Source organism: Carettochelys insculpta, chromosome 28 (assembly GCF_033958435.1).
Source record: "Carettochelys insculpta isolate YL-2023 chromosome 28, ASM3395843v1, whole genome shotgun sequence".
NCBI lineage: Eukaryota > Metazoa > Chordata > Testudines > Carettochelyidae > Carettochelys > Carettochelys insculpta.
The window spans coordinates 16,114,393-16,122,104 of record NC_134164.1 but is presented as its reverse complement, the minus strand read 5'-3'; the positions used below and the strand labels follow the sequence as shown (position 1 = coordinate 16,122,104).

Below are 7,712 nucleotides of genomic sequence, written 5' to 3'. Positions count from 1 at the left end.
TCAACAAAAAGACTAAAGGTCTAGAAAACGTGACCTGTGAGGGAAGACTGAAAGAACTGGGTTTGTTTAGTTTGGAAAAGACAAGACAGAGAGGACATAACTGCTTTCAAGTACCTAAAAGCATATTTCAAAGAGAAGGGAGAAATATTGTTCTCCATAATGCTTAACAGGCTTAAAGGGAGGTTTAGGCTGGACATTAGGAAAAACTTTGTCAGGGTGGTTAAGCATTGGAATAAACTGCCTAGGGAGGTTGTGGAATCTCCATCACTGGAGATATTTAAGATCAGTTTAGATAGACACCTACCAGGGATGATCTCGATGGTGCTTGATCCTGCTGTGAGTGCAGGGAACTTCACTCAATGATCTCTTGAGGCCCCTTCCAGTTCTTGCAGTCTATGCAGATGTTTCTTTGTGATGAGAGCCAGAGTCAAGAAACAGGTTCTGATGTCATCTACACCAGGCAAAATTCAGAAGTTACTCTACTGGCTTCAGCAGAGGCCCAATAGATTAATAGAACTTTTAATAGATTCCAAGATTAAATATGGAATTTGGCATGCCTATTTAGGTTTCTACCACTGAAGATGGGCAAATTTTCAATGGGCCTCCTTAGCCATGTGTCCAAACAAGTGCTTCAAAACACTCGCCCTCCTTATTTTGAAATCTGCACATTGATTGCTTCCAAGATTCCAATGCCAGAAAGGACTGTTGTGATCATTATCTCTTAAGCATCTGGTATGGGCCAGTTAGTCAATACGATGTTGGACCAGATGGATCATTGCTCTGACCCAGTTTGGCCATTCTGATATTCTTATCTAGTCCAACCTTCTATACAACAGTGGCCAGAGAACTTCCATATGGCATCTCTGTGAGCAGATCTTTTACAAAAAGAGAGAAGCAGCCAATCTGCTTTTCAAAATCATGACAGCGAATCTACTCTGGTGCTTGGTCAATTGTTTCAAGGGCTTATTACTGTCACTGTTAAAATTTACAACTCATTTCAGTCTGAATTCGTCTAGTTTCAGTTCTAGCCATTAGACTGTAACCTTTTCTCCACTGGAGTGCGGAGACCATTATTAAATATTTGTTCCCTATGTAGGTTTTATTGTTGAAGCAAACAGCAAAAAAATTATGGCATATGCTTAAATTAAGCGTCAGTGTCTCCAAACACGAGGGGTACACACACTAGAGGGGGAATTCCTTACAGTCATGTCCCTTCCTTTCCCCCCACCGACTTCAGAAAAGCTAGTACTCGACACTGGACTGTGTCCAGGCTCAGTCTTAGGCAGAGCAGATACAGGAGTCATTCTTCTAGGCTGTCTCTATACTGCAGTTCAAGGCTTACGGTTCTTCAGTCTTACCTCTTACTCACTGGCTGCAGCTGGTGCACCAATCCATCTGCTTTGATCATCACCCTTTTTCTGATGCCCTGAAATGATGTCATCAGTACGGAGAAGGAGGGTGGCAGTCTCCACAGCTGTCTTGTATGTCTGGAATTTGACAGCTAAAGGCTCCCAGTTCCCCAGGCTCCAGTCTCACCATTCACTCCCCAAGTCTGCCTGCCTGCCTGAGTGTATTTTGCTCTTAGTGAGGTTAACTTAGCACGGTAGTGGCTCCTCAGTTCTGAATCAGTGACTGGGAATGACTTCCAGAGCCTGGGCGACCACACAGTAGGGCCACTGCTCCACTCCTGTCATGACTTTAGACTTTTCAGTCAAGGCGTGAGAAGCCACCATCTCTGCAGCACCCTCTCGTGGCACTAGCTGAGGCTCCACCAGGACATTATGACACACCTGCATACCATCCTGGAGGCTGCATTCTTCCTCCGCTAGGATTAGGTTGCTGGCCCGATGCAGAACGATAGCGCAGGCCTTGGGTTCTTTGCAGTCTGTGAAGAAGCTGAAATACTCATCTTCTATTTAGTCAACCTCAGAACGCCTTGCTCCAGTCCCCACATCCTCATCACACAGCTCATCTGTGCAACTCGAACACCAGCTTGCAGACTGCGGTCATGGGATCACCCACCCCACTGGTGCCTCCCACTGGCTGTTTCAGGAACTAGCGCTGGTGAGTGTGTCTCTCTCATCCTCGCCTCTGCTGGCCGACCCACTGTAGTCGATTCTCGCTGCCTCTGCTGAGTGGCGCAGGCCTCTGGCCATGTCCGATCTGGGTCTCCCCCTTTCCAGGGATTTCTTCCACAACTTAAATGTCTCCAGTGGTGGAGATTCTACTTCACTGGCTACTCCTTGCAGCAGCTTGGCAGTCCACAGCCCGGCTGCTTCTTCAGTGGCAAGTGTGGGGTGAGGAATCCCCATCCCACCCACTATTTTGGGTCCCAGCCCAGGGACACTGTAAACAACAGCTTCCTACAGCCCCTTCTGTCTTTCTCCACCACTCCCTCTCAGTTCCCTGGACCACTTCCCCACCGACTCTTCACCCTCAGCTCTGGCCTCTGGCTCTTTTAACCTCCTCCAGGAACCTTGGTCCTGCAAGTCATAGCAGCCTTATTCACAGCGCTAGTCTCTGTAGCCCTCTAGCAAGTCAGCCCCTCCTTGGGCTTCCTGCATCAGACTGACAGGCTGGTCCAACTGCCCAAATTGGCTGTTTCTTGCTGCACTTCAGGCTGGGTTTTAACCCCAGGGGGCAGGAATGCCACAGCACAGCTGCAACCAAGTCACCTCTTCAACTTCTCTTTGTACAGTGAAATAGATTGAGCTCCTTTAACCATCCCTGTGGCTCTTCTCTGAACCTCTCCAATTTATCGACACCCTTCTTGTACGGCAAAAGCCAGGGCTAGGTACGGTGTTCGATCAGCTGTCGTACCTGCACCAGCTGAAGAGGGAAAACCACCTCTCTTCTACTTGAGACGCCGCTGCTTATTCATCCCAGGATCTCATCAGCTCTTTTGGCCACACCATTGCACTGCAAGCTTGTGCTTAGCACCCAAATCCAATGCTGTTCCTTGGCGGGGGGGAGGGCCCTGTTCCAGCCTGCAGGACCGGCCATGGGTGGTGGGAACTCCAGCCTGGCCGGAGCAGCTGCCATCCTGCGGGTGGCCATTCGGGACCAGCCACATCCAGTGTGGGGACTGGTCGTCAGTCACTTCCCTCATTTAACCAGTTAACTAGTTAAATGGGACTTTACATCCCTACTCCCCATCTCTGTTCCATCTCGCCCTACCCTGCCCCATTGCTGAAGCCCCTCCCCCAGGCAATGCAAGCCAGGGGACTATGGGGCGTGGCACGGGGCAGCAGCAGGTGGTGCTCACCACCCGCTCATTGTTACTGTGACAGGCCCCCCGTAGCCAGCATGTGCGGGGTCACCTGTCCAGCTGATCGACTCCTCCCCCACTCTCCCAGTGCCTTCTGCTTGCCACAGAACAGCTGCTCCGTGGGTGCAGGAGGTGCTGAGTGGGAGGGGCATTAACGGGATGGAGCACACTCTGGGAAGGGGGCAGAAAGAGACAGGGAAGAGGCAGGACAGGGATGCAGCTGTGGCAGGAAGAGGTGGGGCAGGGGTGGGGTCTTGATGAAAGGGTGGAGTGTGTAGGGTGGCCAGAGATGCCTCTGGTTCCTAGGCACTAGAATGACCTGGGGGGTTCCCTTTGGCTGGGACCCGTGGCCAGTGGCAGCTGTGGGACAGCATCGGTGGGTGGAGGCAGCAGTGTGTAGCCGCCAGAGCTGTCCTGTCCATAGGAGCATTCAGGGCAGCCAGCTCAGGTCCCCATATTGATGTTAGCCTGTAGGACCCAGGATGGCCCAGGGACTGCCTGGTGGGCCTGGCACAGGGCAGCAGCAGGGGTCCCTTCCCAGCACTCACTGTGGTGGTGGAAGCCGCAGGAAGCAGGTCACCCCAGCAGCTTGTTCCAGGATGCTCCACTGCACCATGGTGGCGGGAAGCTGAGTGCCCCGACTGCGGCCCCCTCTGCTCCCCAGGGAGCGAGCAGGCTGGGCTGGGTCGCGCCACTTCCTGCTGCTGCCACAGTGAAGGGCAGTGACCCGGCTGGGAGAAGGGCTGCGGAAATGAGCCGGCTACTGGGTAGCTCTGCTTCTCCCAGCTGTGGTGAATACGGTGGCCTGGCCCCTGTAGCCACCCTGTGTCAGAGGGCCCAGCTATCCCCCAGGTTGTGTCCTTGGGGGAGGGGCTTCAGGGAAGGGCTGGAGTGGGGCAGGAAGAGGTGGGGCAGGGTGGAGGCTGGACACATCTCAGGGAAGGGATGTGGGCTGGGGGCCAGGGCTGGGGCAGAAGGGGGGGTGTCTTAGGCCCCACGCCCCGCTTAGGGCCTGCTCTGCTGGCTGCACCTCCCTTTAGGACTCCAAGGGAGGTGCTGCTGCTTCCAGGGAACTGCCTGAGGTAAACCCCCTCCCACCCCCGACCTGGAGCTCACACCCCAACCCTCTGCCATAGATCTGAGCTTTTCGCACACCCAACCCCTCATCCCCCCGAAGTCTTCACCTTGCTCCCCCTCCCACACCCAAACCCCCTCCCAGAACCAGCCCCCTGAGCTCCCTCTTGTGCTCCAACCACCTGCTGCAGCCCTGGACCCTTCCTTGCAGCAGGGCCTGGACATGGGGCAGTGCACTCCCCCAACCACAGGTGTCCCAGCCCTGAGGGGGTTCAGGGTTCCTGCCACAGGAGGTAAGGCCTCATACTTGAAGGGGCAATGCCACTGGTCTACCCTCCCCAAAGGTGGGTCCACCAACCACTCATAACCCCCATGTGTCCTGACATGTTTGTTTTGTAATCTGGTCACCCAGGGGTGAGTGGGGGCACGGCTGGGGCTGAATGGGGGTTGAGTTCCCCTGTGGGAAATTAGAAGCCAAGCCTCCATCCCTAGAGGGTCTTAAGTCCCAGCTTGACAAGGTCCTGGCTGGGATGATGTAGTTGGAGTTGATCCTGCTTTAGTCAGGGGGCTGGACTCGATGACCTCCTGAGGGACCATCATGATGGGCTACTAACAGGGAGGATCTAGACGGTGCTTGTTCCTGCCATGAGGGTGAATTGCGTAGCTTATTTCGAGCTCATGTCTCCTTAGTGTTCCATCACAACCTGTTGGCAGTATTGCCATCCCTTTAACAAACTTAAGAAACTCAGCCTCGAAGCCAATTAGGATTTTTGCCTCCACTGCTCCTTTTGGAATATTGTTCCAAAAGTTCACTTCTCTGTTGGTTAGTAACCATCTAATTTCAAGCCTAAAGTTGTTAATGGCCAGTTCGGATGCATTTGTTCTTGTGCCCATATTGATGCTTAACTAAAATAGCATCACAGAATCCTAGAGCCGGAAGGGACCTCAGGAGATTATTGAGTCCAGCCCCCTGCTTCAAGCAGGATCAAGCCCAACTAAGTCATCCCAGCCAGGGCTTTGTTAAATGGTTCATTTACCCTGCCGAGGCACTTTAACACCATGCTGTGTGAAACAACTCTGTTACCGTGCACTACAGAACCTTTCAAGTGCATCGGCAGTGTCTACATGGTCAAGATTTAGGTTTAACTATAATGCGTGTGTTCGTGAGCTTTAGAAATCAGCCCTCCACACAGAATGCATCATTACTCTGTGTAGACAAGCCCTGAGGAAACACATAGAAAATATGAGCCTTCAGATGCCAAATTCAGTCCTTAAACTTTTCCCAAATATTTCCACCTGACCGACAGGAATGCAAACAACACAGCCACTGCCTACATTAGTTGGAATCCACTTTGGGGTCTAGGACAAGGAACACATATGTTTCAGACAGTCACACATAACTCTGTGCTGCTGAAATTCAGGAGCAGAGTGGATACAAGGAACGCACAGGGAACCCTGCTCAAAAGCTCATCAACATCAGACACCAGTAGGTTTCAACCAGATTCTGTGATCATGAAAAATATGCTCATTAGCTATCTTTCAAAAACTTCCTTCACAATGAGACATTGCCAGGCACACTAGAGCCTTCATTAATGAGTCCTATACCTATGGCTAACGGAGAGCTAGTCATGCATGTGCCTCCAGTGGCTTAATGGATGAGGCTTTGGACTCCTAAACCAAAGCTTGTGGGCTTAAGTCCCACCGGGGGGGAAGCCTTCATCTTCCCTGTCAGTTGCAAAGAAATCTTGTCTAGTTGGCAGCTGGTATCAAGCGGAGCATCCCCAGCATTGGTTCTCAAGCGGGTTTTGTTCAACATCTTTACTGATGACCTGGATTGAGGGACTGGATTGCACCCTCAGCAAGTTTGTGGATGACACAGTTTTGGAAAGAGGTAGATTTGCTGGAGTTTAGGGATATGGTCCAAAGAGACTTAGACAAATTGGAGGATTGTGACAAAATAAATCTGATGAGCTTCAACAAGGACAAGGTATGGAAGAATCCCAAGCACTGCTACAGCCTTGGGACCGATTGGCTAAAATGGGGATTACAGTGAATGAGAGGATGGATATGAGTCAACAGTGTGCCCTTGAAACCATGCAGGCTAATGGCTTATTGGAGTACATTAGTGGGAGCATTGTCAGTAGATCTATGGAAGTGATTATTCCCCTTTATTCCACACTGGTGAGGCCACATCTGGAGTATTGTGTCCAGTTTGGGGGGGCCCATTACAGAACGGGTGTGAACACATTGGAGGGAGTCCAGCAGAAGGCAACAAAAAATGTTAGGGGACTGGAGCACATGACTTATGAGAAAAGGCTGAGGGGTTGGGGTTCATTAATCTACAAAATGGAAGAGTGAGGGGTGATTTGATAGCACTCTTCAGCTAAGTGAAGGGGGATTACAAAGAGGATGGAGAGAGTCCGTTCTTAGTGGTGACAGATGACAGAATGAGGAGCAAGGGTCTCAAGTTTCAGTGGGGACAGTCTAGGTTAAATATTAAGAAAAACTAATTCACTAGGAGGGTAGTGAAGTACTGAAATGGGTTATCTAGGGAGGCAGTGGAATCTCCACTTCTAGAGGTTTTCAGGTCCCTGCTTGACAAGGCCCTAGATAGGATGATTTAGTTGGAATTGGTCCTGCTTTTAGCAGGGGCCTAGACTCGATGACTTCCTGAGGTCTCTTCCAACCCTATGATTCTATGCTGGGCAGTGGCAGATTCAAGTGTGGTTGAGTATCTCAAAGGCTCTGCTTCCTGAGTATTATGGCCTCTTTCTCCATCATACAGTGATGATGAAACCTGCCAGAGTTCATGGTGAGTCTGTTTATAACACATGGGCTGTGTCTACACGTGCCCCAAACTTCGAAATGGCCATGCAAATGGCCATTTCGAAGTTTACTAATGAAGCGCTGAAATGCATATTCAGCGCTTCATTAGCATGCGGGCGGCAGCGGCGCTTCGAAATTGACGAGCCTTGCAGCCGCGCGGTGCGTCCCGACGGGGCTCCTTTTCGAAAGGACGCCACCTTCTTCGAAGTCCCCTTATTCCCATGAGCTCATGGGAATAAGGGGACTTCGAAGTAGGCAGCATCCTTTCGAAAAGGAGCCCCGTTTGGACGCGCCGCGCGGCTGCAAGGCTCGTCAATTTCGAAGCACCGCTGCCGCCCGCATGCTAATGAAGCGCTGAATATGCATTTCAGCGCTTCATTAGTAAACTTCGAAATGGCCATTTGCATGGCCATTTCGAAGTTTGGGGCACGTGTAGACACAGCCATGATCTGTTCCAGGAGAAAGATTTGCCAGAAGCAATTAGCCCTTCCTAGCAACCACACCCTCCCTCTTCCTTACCCTGTCATACCAGTCTCTTTCCATC

At 51.3% G+C, this 7,712-nt stretch overlaps 1 pseudogene; it reads right to left on the bottom strand.

Annotated features, from left to right (window-relative positions):
• Positions 1-1,361: 1,361 nt before the first annotated feature.
• On the bottom strand, positions 1,362-2,156 carry LOC142002542 (T-complex protein 1 subunit gamma pseudogene; annotated as a pseudogene).
• Between the last annotated feature and the right edge of the window lie 5,556 nt (positions 2,157-7,712).